Below are 15,559 nucleotides of genomic sequence, written 5' to 3' on the forward strand. Positions count from 1 at the left end.
TGTAGTGAGATCTCTCTCTCTAAAAGATCAGTCAGACAGTTAGTGAGATCTCCAAAAGATCAGTCAGACAGTTAGTGAGATCTCCAAAAGATCAGTCAGACAGTTAGTGAGAGATCTCTCCAAAAGATCTGTCAGACACTGTAGTGAGATCTCTCTCCAAAAGATCTGTCAGACACTGTAGTGAGATCTCTCTCCAAAAGATCAGTCAGAAACTGTAGTGAGATCTCTCTCTCTAAAAGATCAGTCAGACACTGTAGTGAGATCTCTCTCTCTAAAAGATCAGTCAGACACTGTAGTGAGAGATCTCTCTCTAAAAGATCAGTCAGACACTGTAGTGAGAGATCTCTCCGAAAGATCAGTCAGACACTGTAGTGAGATATCTCCAAAAGATCAGTCAGACACTGTAGTGAGATCTCCAAAAGATCAGTCAGACACTGTAGTGAGATCTCCAAAAGATCAGTCAGACACTGTAGTGAGAGATCTCTCTCTAAAAGATCAGTCAGACACTGTAGTGAGATATCTCCAAAAGATCAGTCAGACACTGTAGTGAGATCTCCAAAAGATCAGTCAGACACTGTAGTGAGATCTCCAAAAGATCAGTCAGACACTGTAGTGAGAGATCTCTCTCTAAAAGATCAGTCAGACACTGTAGTGAGATATCTCCAAAAGATCAGTCAGACACTGTAGTGAGATCTCCAAAAGATCAGTCAGACACTGTAGTGAGGGAGATCTCTAAAAGATCAGTCAGAAAAATGAGAGAGGAAAATGAGAGAGGAGAATGTGAGAGAGAACATCATGTTACCTTGTACCCTTGAACAAGATACAGTACTTTACTCCGTTGTTTTCTAGTCGACCCAGTAAATGAGACAGTACAAGAAATGGTTTGTGTCAGCTCCAAAATGGCAGCTCCTGCTTTATGCTCCCAAGGGATTCAGAAAGACATTGGCTGGTATCTAAAGGCCCAATAACCACAAATAATATGTGATTTGTAAAACTCTAAGTTAATCATAAGTAGTGAAAATACCGAGACTGGTGGATTTCAATCTTTTAAGGTAAATATATGGGGGATTGGTGGATAAATGCAAAATAAAGCTATTGTAATGTATTTCTGAAAGGAAAAAACAAGTTTGTAAATGTTTAAAAGGACTGGTACCTACCCACAGAAGCAGTGATGACCTTCATTTGCCAACATTTAATGTTATAAAAGTCTAATCTATTCAATGAAATATCAAAACGACATCATCTCTTGCGGCCTTGCTCCAGACTTTTTCCTTTGAAATCAGATTATCTTCATTCCCTTATGACTGTTATCAATAAACAGAAAAAAGATTACGATCTTTTGAAGGCCAATGTTAAGTTGGAACATTGTGTAACCAGCCTAAGCTGTCACAGACACCATGTCTTTATAGAGCAGGTGGGATGGATATCTGTTTATTGGTCCCCTGATCTAGTCACTTAAAGACATATCAAGATTATCTCAACTGACACTGTCAAGTTAACACAATTACAGGGAAATCTCTCTTGTTTTAAGTTTTTTCTACCAAAGCCTTTTGGTCTGTATCAACTTCCTTTTCCAATCATCCACAATCCTGTTAATTCTATCTAATCTGTCCTCCACAGTAGGACTATCAATGAAGTACTCGACTGAAGATATGGTGTTTAGTGTTTTTACAAAATGGTGTCTATATGTTATTAGTAATTTGTTAATTTGTAGAAATCATGATGTTTTAATACTGTTGTAGTGAGCTAGATCTTCTTATCATAACATACAAACATAATTATCAAGATTGAGTACTTTTTGTTATTCATTTGTTATAACTTCAAATTGTTATGTTCATCATATTATAAAATGTCAATTTAAAAATGTCAAAATGTCGTTTACCTGCATTGTAATTTGGAAAGTTGACAGGCATGCTGCGTTTTCCAAAAGAGACTGAAGGTTTCCACTCCCATACATCAGTAAAACCCTATATAACACACACCCCTCTGGTTCGATCAATTTGTCACCCTATTTAAAGTTGCTGACAATGCTTAATGTCAAGACTTCCTTTTTCTTTGTTCCTCTACAATGTATGACATCTCACAATGTGGTGTGTGCTTTACAGCAGTACCAAAATGTATCCACGAGGACCAAACACTAACTCTTCAGGAGATATCTGTCTAACCAATGAGGAAGTTGACATTGTTTGGTAGAGAATATATAAGATAAATGCATAATGCTCACATTTTCTGCATACATAGATAGTGAAGTTCTGATCCTGAGGCCAACTCAATCGAGTATGTGGTTTCTCCTAGCTTTATCTGGGACAAATGGATAAAATATATAACTTTATTTCTTTGTAAAATACCATATTTATTGAGTGTGGTGTTCTGGAGAAAGGGAAATGCCCTCTGGACCTGCCACGGTTACCATCAAATGACAAAACTGTTGTCTGAAAAATGTCCTGACAGCATACTATTACCAGTAGCTCATGTCTTGTTATCAATATGCTGAATCTCTTCTCTGGTTAGAGAACATAATGATACACATATTGATTCACTGAATGTCATTACCTTTCCTTCCAAACCATTTCACAGCCAGCGGAATAAAACAAACAAATCAACAATGGTCCAGACTTGATTTCCTAGTCACATGACCATTCCCAGAAGTCTTCTGTGCCAGGCTAACCTGTCAGGTGACCACATGGCGCTGTGTGTCAGGTGCTAGGCCGTACAGACATGTTACGCGCCAACAAACATTGTAGCATGGAAAGTTATTTTAAAGTTCATCCCACTTTTATTAAATGAATGAATCTATCATTTGCCCTAGCTGAGAAGTAAGCCTATTTCATTTATAGCCACTTGTATTGAACGACTAAAGTGATGAGACAGCACCAATTTCATCAACAACAGACCTTGATGCTTTACACAATTGACAGATAATGAATCCAGCATTGGTCTCAAACAAACATGAAAGGTGACAGTGGAGGTTATAAGAATCACCAAAGTGCCACAAACATACAATAGCCCTTGTCCAGACAAAGTCTTCCAGACAAAGTTGTCCAGACAAAGTCTTCCAGACAGAACAGAGGAGGTAATCTATCACCCTACACACTTAGATAACTACTAAATCAATTTTACCTCCTTTAATATCCAAATAATAATGACATTTTCAAACACAATGAGAACACTTTCTTAAAGAAATACTTTATTCTTATAATTACCTATGCAATAAATATCTCTAGAAATGGAAATCAGATTTATTTCTGAAAAAGGTTCTGCAAGGTTTGGGTGTTGAAGGCGAGTTTTTTTTTTACTTTATTCAACTAGGCAAAATGGGTCATTGTCACCAGGATGACCAGACTATAAACAGCCCAGATCTACATCACTTTCACTATCAAAGAGAGTCCTGATTCCGACATAATGAGTTTAGTGTTCACTATATAGACAGACTTACTCCTCCATCCCATTCTCTCCACTATGTGTGTCCTAACACAGACTGCAAACGTAAGCATAAAACAAGGAAGAAGCGATAAATTCATTTCCTCAATGGATTCAATTCATTTCCATCGAGTTTGCTGACGCTGTTTGAGTTTAAAATACACACTTGCCAGCTTTGACAGTGTCCACATCACAAGGCACAAATCAAGTTCAAAGTAAACGTTTTCAGGCAAGCTCCCTACAAAACATTGTATGGTAGGTCAACACGAAATCAGCAGCTTGATCATTAACACTGCCAATGTAACTCATACAGATACTGTAGTCACAGATCCACCGAGGATACAACTACACTCCCAATATCAATCTCAGAGGCTAACAAATGCTCCATCCCAATATCTAACGATTTAATTGCCATTACAAAGATATATATCACAATGGTGTCTGTTTGGTTAGAAAGAGAATACTAAGCAGAGTACAGCTAGTCGATCCAATCATTTGCACTGGTCATGGTGTAAAGACATTTCTTTTATCAACCGTTTGAGACAGAAGTTGTACATGTAATTAGGTTCAGTTCTAGCTATTACAATCAGGAAATGTAGACCCGAGACAACTGCTCTATATCCTTGTAAACCAATAAGAGGACATGCAGGCTATTATATTACCAGTGAAGGTAAGGGATCAGGTGGCTTTTTAACATAGAGACAGCAACATAAGTTCTTCAATCAATTTGGAGAAGTCACAAAACAAATGTTGAATTAGCAATCAGTCTTCTTCCAAGAATTTTGAGATTTCATTGGACATAAAACTACAAGACCTTTATACCTCTTACCTGTATCACTGAATGAATGGTGTTGATTGTGAGCATGTTAAAAGGGAAGAAAAGATTACAAAAAATTAGGTCTGGAATTATTTAAAAATCTACAGATTATTGAGACAAATTTTGTTTGTCTTTGAACTCTGAACTTATATCAATAACAGGTATGTATCCATGCCACATTCTGGAATGTGGTTTTAGCTACACACGTATTCTTTAATTCAAAGGGATTCCTTCAATTAAGATTTTCCAAAGAAGACTAGGGACTGAATGCATTTCAGTAAATTTTACAGTAACCTTGACATTTGACCCCTGAAACTTTAAATGTCCATAGCATTGAACTGGCTGTTAAAGTCTTTATATGAATAATTGCTGAACAGTTTAATTATTCGGTACAATGTAAGTTTCATAAACTTAACCAGTTTGCATGCGATTCAGCTGTAGTTCAATAAAACTACATCAAGTAAAATACTTGACTCCTGGGAAATTAATGTTGACTTGTTGACAGACATTTGGATGACCTAAATCCACATGTATGTAGCTTTTGGGAGAAAAAAATCTCTGCAGTTTATGCCAACAGTAAGTGTAGCTGATAGTGGAAGTGCCTTTAAACATCCTCATACAGTCATTTTGTTTTGTTGTTACAAAATTTCAGTTGTTATCAAACCCACATGGTAAAACCATTTGGTGACATTATCAGGGAATCTTAACAATATTTACTCATTTTGAGCCTTAAATATTGATGATAGTGTGTTCATTGCTTTGTAGTGAGTGATTTAGATGCAAGGATCTTTAATGTATAGAGGATTTGGCCTTGTCTACAGTCTAGAGTTGGAAATGGTACTATCTATATGTTACCAATGAAAAACACAAGGTCAAACATACACATCCTCAAAACAGTTACAATCCTTCATTTCCACTTTCTGAGATTACGTTAGATCCCCCCCCCCCCCCCCCCCCCCCCCCTTTTTTTTTTATCTGATACAATGTGTTTTAATTTGTTATTCTCCTGATGAAAGCGACATTTGGTGGACAATAAAGTATATTTCTTATGGCAATTATCATTTTGAATATATTTGAACAAGTCTGTCATAAAATATTATATGTCATATTATATGTATCTGGTAGTAATTGGTGACAGTATCATTATAAGTGATATCCAGTGTGTGTAATTGAGAATGACAGGGCCCCGTATGTATTTGTAGAGGCAAATATCAGCAGGAATTTCCTCTATCAAACAGACCTCCAGAGCCATTGTTGAGACCCAGCCTCTGCACCCTGAGATAAGCCAACTCCCTGAGCCTATAAAGGTTATACCATCAACACAGATCACCTGCCAACATATGAAAGTTCTCTTATCAGCCTCCACAGCCCGTATGTCTTCAAATGGACTTTTTTGTTTGAGAAAATGTGTTTATCAACACTGCAATCCTATTACTTGGTCCCCGTGTTAGCTCAGAAATGACTGATGTAAAAGTACACTATTGCCAGACTGTTAATGTAAGTGGAACCCAACCTGACAATAACCTAACTATCATTTCACCTCAAATTACAATAAGTAGATATTCAGACCCTTCACCAATTATTGAGGAAAATGCAAATTTGAGGAGACTAATCCATTTTGGATAAGTAAAAATAGATTCCACCATGCTTCAAGGTCACCTAAAGGCCACAAGATTGTAACCTGGTGTGGTTATCAAGTTTTGTGGAGTTTTGAGTTGTACTGGAAATGGTTAAATTATTTACTGTTAATGCTTTCATGGCTACAGAAAAAATGTGGAAAATGAAAATTCCAACATAGGAAAAGGCACTTGGTTTGTGATGTAATAGGACCAGTCAGACAGACTTTAGGATAGCTCAAAAATAGTCTTCATGGTTTGGTCTGAAAATCATCAGAATCAATAATCCAATAATTATTGTATTGACAGTTATTTAATGAGTCTTTTTCAATATCAATAAGGCCACTACAGACATTAACGGATCCTTGTTATAACTAAGGTCAAACAAAAGTTGTTGTTCTTTTTAAACAGCACCATTATTGTATATAGAAGAAAATTTCAAGTCATGCACATGATTAACTTTTCCACTAAATTTTCTAACACATGAATCACTTTCCTATTCACACAAGATCATGATATTTTCAGAAATTTGACCTCCCTTGATTTAAACACGCACATCAGTCACTGCATTGTGGGAAAACATGTGATTGTGGTGTTTACAACTGTGTACACAGGAATACACAAAATAATAAAATTACAAACACATAGTCAAAAATCAATCGTTAACATAGCAAGTTTGGCCTTTACTGATAGTAGCACGTTAACTTACTTACCTTACTAAACTCACTTAATTTAATAAGCTCACCTGACTTATTTGACTTGACAACTCGCCTACCTTAATTGACTCGACAACTCGCCTACCTTAATTGACTTGACAACTCACCTACCTTAATTGACTTGACAACTCACCTACCTTAATTGACTCGACAACTCACCTACCTTAAATGACTTGACAACTCACCTACCTTAATTGACTCAACAACTCACCTACCTTAAAATGTTAATTAACTGATCTACCTTCATTAACGTACCTGCCTCAATTAATCCACTAACCCTAGTTATGTAATTCACCTGCCTAATAATTTACCTACCATAATCAAAATTCATGAAATCCTCATTGATGCAATAAAACATCATCAAATGAACTTAATAAACAGTTAAACTGTCAAAAAATACAACCATTATAAGTATGATTTACTCACCGAGATGAAATATTCTGAAGAACCTGATTGTGTGCCCAGACTTCCAATACACATCTACAGGAGTGAGTATAGTGATGGTGGGTGTACTACTGGTTTTCTTCAATGAGAATATTAAATGTTGTGCGGTTACAGTGCATTATGTATAGTACTTGAGGTATTTCATTCATTTTTACACCTGGGCACACCACAACTAATCCCAGTGGGAACAACTTACCTGGGGCAACCTGTTGTTATTTCAGGTACAGCGTTACCTTCTGTTCATTCTCCTATCAACCAACTGTAATACAATTAATACAATCCAGTGTCTTATATCCTTCATACCACCGAGAGAAACCTGCAATGACTATCAATTCAGGTATGTATAGAGAATTTGGACAATGTCCAAGAAATAAAAATATCAACAGATATCACACAAAACAGCAATGAAACTACACAGGGATTGAAGTATACAGATATAGGGTGGAGCAGTAAGGTACAGCCTCCCTGGGGCTATACCACATACACTGACCATCTCAAGGAATGGCAACTCAACACCATAATGTTAACCTCTCATATCAGCTATGAATGTCATGACCCACATCTTAGTTGGCATCATCATTACCATGATCTATTAATTAAAAAAACGAAGCGTACAAGTCAATATATATACGCTTGCTTCAACTTAATGCTGATGGTAAAATAATTAAATTTCATATGAACTTATCAAGTCCTTAATATGTGTTGATCTACATAATCTGTCAATCACAAACATTTCTCAGACCACAAAAATCTCTGGTCCTGAAAATTTTGAAAACCAACAGAATTTTCAAGAAAGGGGAAAGATGGCAAAACACAAATATTCCCTGGGAAAAGAGAATCTTGAAGCAGAAATTTTCTTATCAAGTCTAGGACAATTATGACCTTCCAATGATCATGTATAATTTCTGACACTTTTAGACTAAAATCAGACCCTCTACTGGTTCATACAGTGTAAGACTTAGCTTTTTAATTATTAAGACTTAAGAACTCCAGGTTCATCCCCTGTCTTGAAGTTAGGACTTAACCAAGGGAGTACATAGACTTGTATTAATCATGCTCTCTTAGATTCCCAATCTATCCACCAATGGGGTTGTTTAATCATTGGGATCAATATCACCTGACTGGATAGCATCTCCTGACCAGCCCAATCAGCCTCTAGCTTACCAGATTGTATACAGGTCAGTTTTCTCAGTGAGATTTAGTGATAAATCATACCTCAGGCACCCTATAAATATCCAATAAACCCCTTGGACAGGAAGTGAACTGCCTTTTAAATAATTACACTATTGATCCCAGACAGGAAATCATAGCACCTTTAACATGTAATTTTTTCTGAAACAATTAGGTCAGAAACCAGGACACTCTCCACATATAAGCTGTAAGTGTAAGAAGTCGGGAGGACCATATAACCTGTGACCTCTCACCAACGACCCATTAACTAATTGAGTCTCTATATCGCTGGCTAAGTTAATGGCCAATTTTACTACTTCTGTTGTGTGTGTACAAATGTCCCTGGATAGGGTTTATCAATGGCATTAAACAACATAACTTAAGTATTTTTTATTGTGATTAAATGCCACCAGACATTATATGGATAGAAATTTGTTAGAAAAATCCAGTAATACAAGAATTTTCTTGATTGAAGTAATCAGCACATTGTGTAGCATACACTTCTTTATTAAGTTATAATGCATGCTGAATAAATTTGAGGTTGCCACAAAGTCTGTCAATGAACCCTGGCCTACAACCAAGTCTGTCAATAAACCTGGCCTGCTACCAAGTCTGTCAATGACCCTGGCCTACTACCAAGTCTGTTAATGACCCTGGCCTACAACCAAGTCTGTCAATAAACCTGGCCTGCTACCAAGTCTGTCAATGACCCTGGCCTGCTACCAAGTCTGTCAATGATCCTGGCCTATAAATATAGCTACTACAAAGTCTGTCAATGACCCTGGCCTACAATCAAGTCTGTCAATGACCCTGGCCTACAATCAAGTCTGTCAATGACCCTGGCCTACAACCAAGCCTGTCAATGACCCTGGCCTACAACCAAGCCTGTCAATGACCCTGGCCTACTATCAAGTCTGTCAATGACCCTGGCCTACTACAAAGTCTGTCAATGACCCTGGCCTACAATCAAGTCTGTCAATGACCCTGGCCTACAATCAAGTCTGTCAATGACCCTGGCCTACAACCAAGTCTGTCAATGACCCTGGCCTACAACCAAGTCTGTCAATGACCCTGGCCTACAATCAAGTCTGTCAATGACCCTGGCCTACAACCAAGTCTGTCAATGACCCTGGCCTACTACCAAGTCTGTCAATGACCCTGGCCTGCTACCAAGTCTGTCAATGACCCTGGCCTGCTACCAAGTCTGTCAATAAACCTGGCCTGCTACCAAGTCTGTCAATAAACCTGGCCTGCTACCAAGTCTGTCAATGATCCTGGCCTGCTACCAAGTCTGTCAATGACCCTGGCCTGCTACCAAGTCTGTCAATAAACCTGGCCTGCTACCAAGTCTGTCAATAAACCTGGCCTGCTACCAAGTCTGTCAATGACCCTGGCCTGCTACAAAGTCTGTCAATGACCCTGGCCTACAACCAAGTCTGACAATGACCCTGGCCTGCTACAAAGTCTGTCAATGACCCTGGCCTGCTACCAAGTCTGTCAATGACCCTGGCCTACTATACCAAGTCTGTCAATGACCCTGGCCTACAACCAAGTCTGTCAATGACCCTGGCCTACTATCAAGTCTGTCAATGACCCTGGCCTACTACCAAGTCTGTCAATGACCCTGGCCTACTATACCAAGTCTGTCAATGACCCTGGCCTGCTACCAAGTCTGTCAATGACCCTGGCCTGCTACCAAGTCTGTCAATGACCCTGACCTATACATATAGCTACTACAAAGTCTGTCAATGACCCTGGCCTACTATCAAGTCTGTCAATGACCCTGGCCTACTACCAAGTCTGTCAATGACCCTGGCCTACAACCAAGTCTGTCAATAAACCTGGCCTGCTACCAAGTCTGTCAATGACCCTGGCCTACTATCAAGTCTGTCAATGACCCTGGCCTACTACCAAGTCTGTCAATGACCCTGGCCTACTATACCAAGTCTGTCAATGACCCTGGCCTATTGTACCACAATGTCTACCACAATCATGAAACTGAGCATGAAAGTTTATCATTCACCAATCTGAGTCTAAATACATAAAGCCAAGATTGAATCTATATATAAGGATATCATTAAAAGAAAAATAGTTTCAAAGAAAATCAATGAAATACAACAAAGTGAAAGTACATTCCTACTTTCACATGCATCCCCAATTTCTACGAATTGGTTGAGAGAGGAAGCAGTTTTTTCGGTAGACTAGTAGTACTAACATGTAATATAGTTTGATATGTATCTTATCTTAATATAAAACTAGTTTAACTCATTTAACAAATTACACATTACTGTACTTTCTGTGTATACCATTTTCACACCTGTAGACAATATGTGTATTTATACCGACTGTAGTAGCTGTAGTAGACAGAAATAATCTGATCAGGGTAAATCACATGTAAATTTAAACTTTTTCCGATACATCACACTGACATACAGAGCATATGAATTGTCATTTAGTTTAAAAAAACAGAAAGTGTCATCAAATACATTTTTCCTTCAAATTGGGCATACAAATTGACCACGGTACCAGGATAGGAGGTAAGAAAACTAAAGTGATGCTATGACAGACAGCAGAGTAACACACCCCTGTTAGTGGCTAGGGAGCTTGTGTGACAGAATGCCGTTTCCTTTTGTTATCAATTGAACTATTTGACCATAAAACTATAAATCAATGTAAATTTGTTATCGTCCCAAACTATGCAGCCATTACATGTATTGATTACATGGTGTGATCGCCCCCTGATAAAGTGAGGTTTTACTGATCTTTCTCAGATATACCCATCATACATCATATCCAAACACACAGTTCCTTCACATTGGTTCTGGCTGGTATAACAGATTCCCATGTCAGGATCTAGGATCATAACTCAAACACTGAAATCAATCAGCCAGTGTACCAGAAATTTTATATAGCCTGACTTAACAATAACAACCTTTCAATTAATTTAATACACTGAAGAACTCTGTAACCTGACAGTTTTAACCATGTACTAAAACTTACTATAAATATTACAACTCACACTATGTCTTAAAACTCATCATGTACCACAACTCTCAACATCACACCATGTCCTAAAACTTTCATAATGTATCACAACTCTCACCATCAGACCATGTCCTAAAACTCTCATAATGTATCACAACCCTCACCATCACACCATGTCCTAAAACTGTAATAATGTATCACAACTCTCACCATCACACCATGTCCTGAAACCCTCATAATGTATCACAACTCTCACCATCACACCATGTCCTAAAACTCTCATAATGTATCACAGCTCTCAACATCACACCATGTCCTTAAACTCTCATTGTCCTAAAACTATCATAATGTATCACAAGTCTCAACATCACGTCATGTCCTAAAACTCTCATTGTCCTAAAACTCTCATAATGTATCACAGCTCTCAACATCACACCATGTCCTTAAACTCTCATTGTCCTAAAACTCTTATCATGTATCACAACTCTCACCATCACACCATGTCCTAAAACTCTTATCATGTATCACAGCTCTCACCATCACACCATGTCCTAAAACTCTTATCATGTATCACAGCTCTCACCATCACACCATGTCCTAAAACTCTCATTGTCCTAAAACCCTCATAATGTATCACAACCCTCACCATCACACCATGTCCTAAAACTCTCACCATCACACCATGTCCTAAAACTCTCATCATGCATCACAGCTCTCAACATCACACCATGTCCTAAAACTCTCCTAATGTTTCACAACTCTCTACATCACACCATGTCTTAAAACTCTCATAATGTTTCACAAATCTCAATATCACACAATGTCCTAAACCCTCATGTTTCACAACTCTCAACATCACACCATATGTCCTAAAACTCATTATGTATCACATTTTTCACTATGTCACCATTTATCATCCTCTTCCTTGATAACATTAACTAGTTTGTCAACCAAACAACAATATACTGAGAATGAATGTGTTAATAGTATACTTGGTTTCACTTGTCTGGTAGTCAGGTTAGGTTCAGGAGACAAGGACAAGATAAAAAAAGAAGTCTTGGTGGACAGATTTGTTTCAACTGTTGGTAAATAATTCATGAAGATTTGTCTACAAAGACATCAACAACATCTTACTACATTTGTCTCTCTAAAATTGAGTGAAATATTGGTAGGGACAGCATAATGTAGAATCAGAACAGTGTTGAGTAATGAAGGAGAAACGGTCATTATTCAACAGCAAAGATCTGATCCTTAACATGTTTTAGCAAGTACTTGAGAATGTACTCTTACTTTTAACAAAGTCCTGTCTAATGACAAGAAATAATTACTTGTGAATTGTATCTTTAAATTCATTATTCCTATAGCAAACAGACTTCTATGTGTTCATCACAAATATAAATGATAATGCTACAGGGATCAGAAAGTCCTGGATAATGAAAGTAATTAAAAATAATTTTATACCAGATATTGGAAGAGCTGGCATTGACAGGATTAAGCACTAAGGATATGTGTGGAAATTGAAAGGTGACAGTATTGTTAATGTTACCAATAATATCCTATAAATCGCCCCTGGTTAAACATTGTTACCAATAATATCCTATCAGTCTCCCCTGGTAAAACATTGTTACCAATAACATCCTATCAGTCTCCCCTGGTAAAACATTGTTACCAATAACATCCTATCAGTCTCCCCTGGTAAAACATTGTTACCAATAACATCCTATCAGTCTCCTCCGGTAAAACATTGTTACCAATAACATCCTATCAGACTCCCCCAGTAAAACATTGTTACCAATAACATCCTATCAGTCTCCTCCGGTAAAACATTGTTACCAATAACATCCTATCAGTCTCCCCTGGTAAAACATTGTTACCAATAACATCCTATCAGTCTCCTCCGGTAAAACATTGTTACCAATAACATCCTATCAGTCTCCTCCGGTAAAACATTGTTACCAATAACATCCTATCAGTCTCCTCCGGTAAAACATTGTTACCAATAACATCCTATCAGTCTCCTCCGGTAAAACATTGTTACCAATAATATCCTATCAGTCTCCTCCGGTAAAACATTGTTACCAATAACATCCTATCAGTCTCCTCCGGTAAAACATTGTTACCAATAACATCCTATCAGTCTCCTCCGGTAAAACATTGTTACCAATAACATCCTATCAGTCTCCTCCGGTAAAACATTGTTACCAATAACATCCTATAAATCGCCCCTGGTTAAACATTGTTACCAATAATATCCTATCAGTCTCTCCCGGTAAAACATTGTTACCAATAACATCCTATCAGTCTCCCCTGGTAAAACATTGTTACCAATAATATCCTATCAGTCTCCCCCGGTAAAACATTGTTACCAATAACATCCTATAAATCGCCCCTGGTTAAACATTATTACCAATAATATCCTATCAGTCTCCCCCGGTAAAACATTGTTACCAATAACATCCTATCAGTCTCCCCTGGTAAAACATTGTTACCAATAACATCCTATAAATCGCCCCTGGTTAAACATTGTTACCAATAATATCCTATCAGTCTCCCCCGGTAAAACATTGTTACCAATAACATCCTATAAATCGCCCCTGGTTAAACATTATTACCAATAATATCCTATCAGTCTCACCCGGTAAAACATTGTTACCAATAATACCCTATCAGTCTCCCCTGGTAAAACATTGTTACCAATAATATCCTATCAGTCTCACCCGGTAAAACATTGTTACCAATAATACCCTATCAGTCTCCCCTGGTAAAACATTGTTACCAATAACATCCTATCAGTCTCCCCCGGTAAAACATTGTTACCAATAATATCCTATCAGTCTCCCCCGGTAAAACATTGTTACCAATAATATCCTATCAGTCTCCCCCGGTAAAACATTGTTACCAATAATATCCTATCAGTCACCCCTGGTAAAACATTGTTACCAATAATATCCTATCAGTCTCCCCCGGTAAAACATTGTTACCAATAATATCCTATCAGTCTCACCCGGTAAAACATTGTTACCAATAATACCCTATCAGTCTCCCCTGGTAAAACATTGTTACCAATAATATCCTATCAGTCTCCCCCGGTAAAACATTGTTACCAATAATATCCTATCAGTCACCCCTGGTAAAACATTGTTACCAATAATATCCTGTCAGTCTCCCCTGGTAAAACATTGTTACCAATAATATCCTATCAGTCTCCCCTGGTAAAACATTGTTACCAATAATATCCTATCAATCTCCCCCGGTAAAACATTGTTACCAATAATATCCTATTAGTCTCTCCTAGTAAAACATTGTTACCAATAATATCCTATCAGTCTCCCCCGGTAAAACATTGTTACCAATAATATCCTATCAGTCTCTCCTAGTAAAACATTGTTACCAATAATATCCTATCAGTCTCCCCCGGTAAAACATTGTTACCAATAATATCCTATCGGTCTCTCCTAGTAAAACATTGTTACCAATAATATCCTATCAGTCTCTCCTAGTAAAACATTGTTACCAATAATATCCTATCGGTCTCCCCTGGTAAAACATTGTTACCAATAACATCCTATCAGTCTCCCCTGGTAAAACATTGTTACCAATAACATCCTATAAATCGCCCCTGGTTAAACATTGTTACCAATAATATCCTATCAGTCTCCCCCAGTAAAACATTGTTTTAAAACATTCACCCCTATAATGTTCCCTATAATGTTACCCATGATATATAACCATTCACCCCTATAATGTTACCCATGATATATAACCATTCACCCCTATAATGTTACCCATGATATATAACCATTCACCTCTATAATGTTACCCATGATATAAAACTATTCACCCCTATAATGTTACCCATGATATATAACCATTCACCCCTATAATGTTACCCATGATATATAACCATTCACCCCTATAATGTTACCCATGATATATAACCATTCACCCCTATAATGTTACCCATGATATATAACCATTCACCCCTATAATGTTACCCATGATATATAACCATTCACCCCTATAATGTTACCCATGATATATAACCATCCACCCCTATAATGTTCCCTATAATTTTCTATTAACTACCCTTCAGTACTAAAATATTACATGATATCTCCCATCAGTCACCTTCTATAACTTATGTCTACAATTTGTCTGGGAAAATACCATCGATCCTGTTGTTCTGTATAAATCTGTATGTAATGTTACATGGTTGCCTCGTGGGTATAATTGGCTATGTGTGATGGCAATGTGTGGACAATCTCCAAAAGGACCGACAGCCAATATTTGATGAGAAATATTGGTTTCTGATATGGAACGTGATGAATTAATAACACAAGGTCCAGGACTTAACCAAAAATATCTCCACAAATATTCACATTTCTATATGT

At 37.4% G+C, this 15,559-nt stretch overlaps 1 protein-coding gene across 5 annotated transcripts in view; it reads right to left on the bottom strand.

Annotated features, from left to right (window-relative positions):
• The window catches only part of LOC117327415, a 70,178-nt gene that overhangs the window by 38,130 nt on the left and 16,489 nt on the right, over positions 1-15,559 (bottom strand). The window contains exon 1 of one of the 5 annotated variants that reach the window (XM_033884440.1): positions 7,210-7,282. The exons of the other annotated variants lie outside the window; for them this stretch is intronic. The gene's annotated coding sequence lies outside the window, so the exon portion shown is untranslated. Of the gene's footprint in view, positions 1-7,209; positions 7,283-15,559 lie in introns of those variants that run through there. 5 annotated transcript variants of the gene reach the window in all.

The sequence above is a fragment of the Pecten maximus genome, chromosome 1, assembly GCF_902652985.1.
Source record: "Pecten maximus chromosome 1, xPecMax1.1, whole genome shotgun sequence".
NCBI lineage: Eukaryota > Metazoa > Mollusca > Bivalvia > Pectinida > Pectinidae > Pecten > Pecten maximus.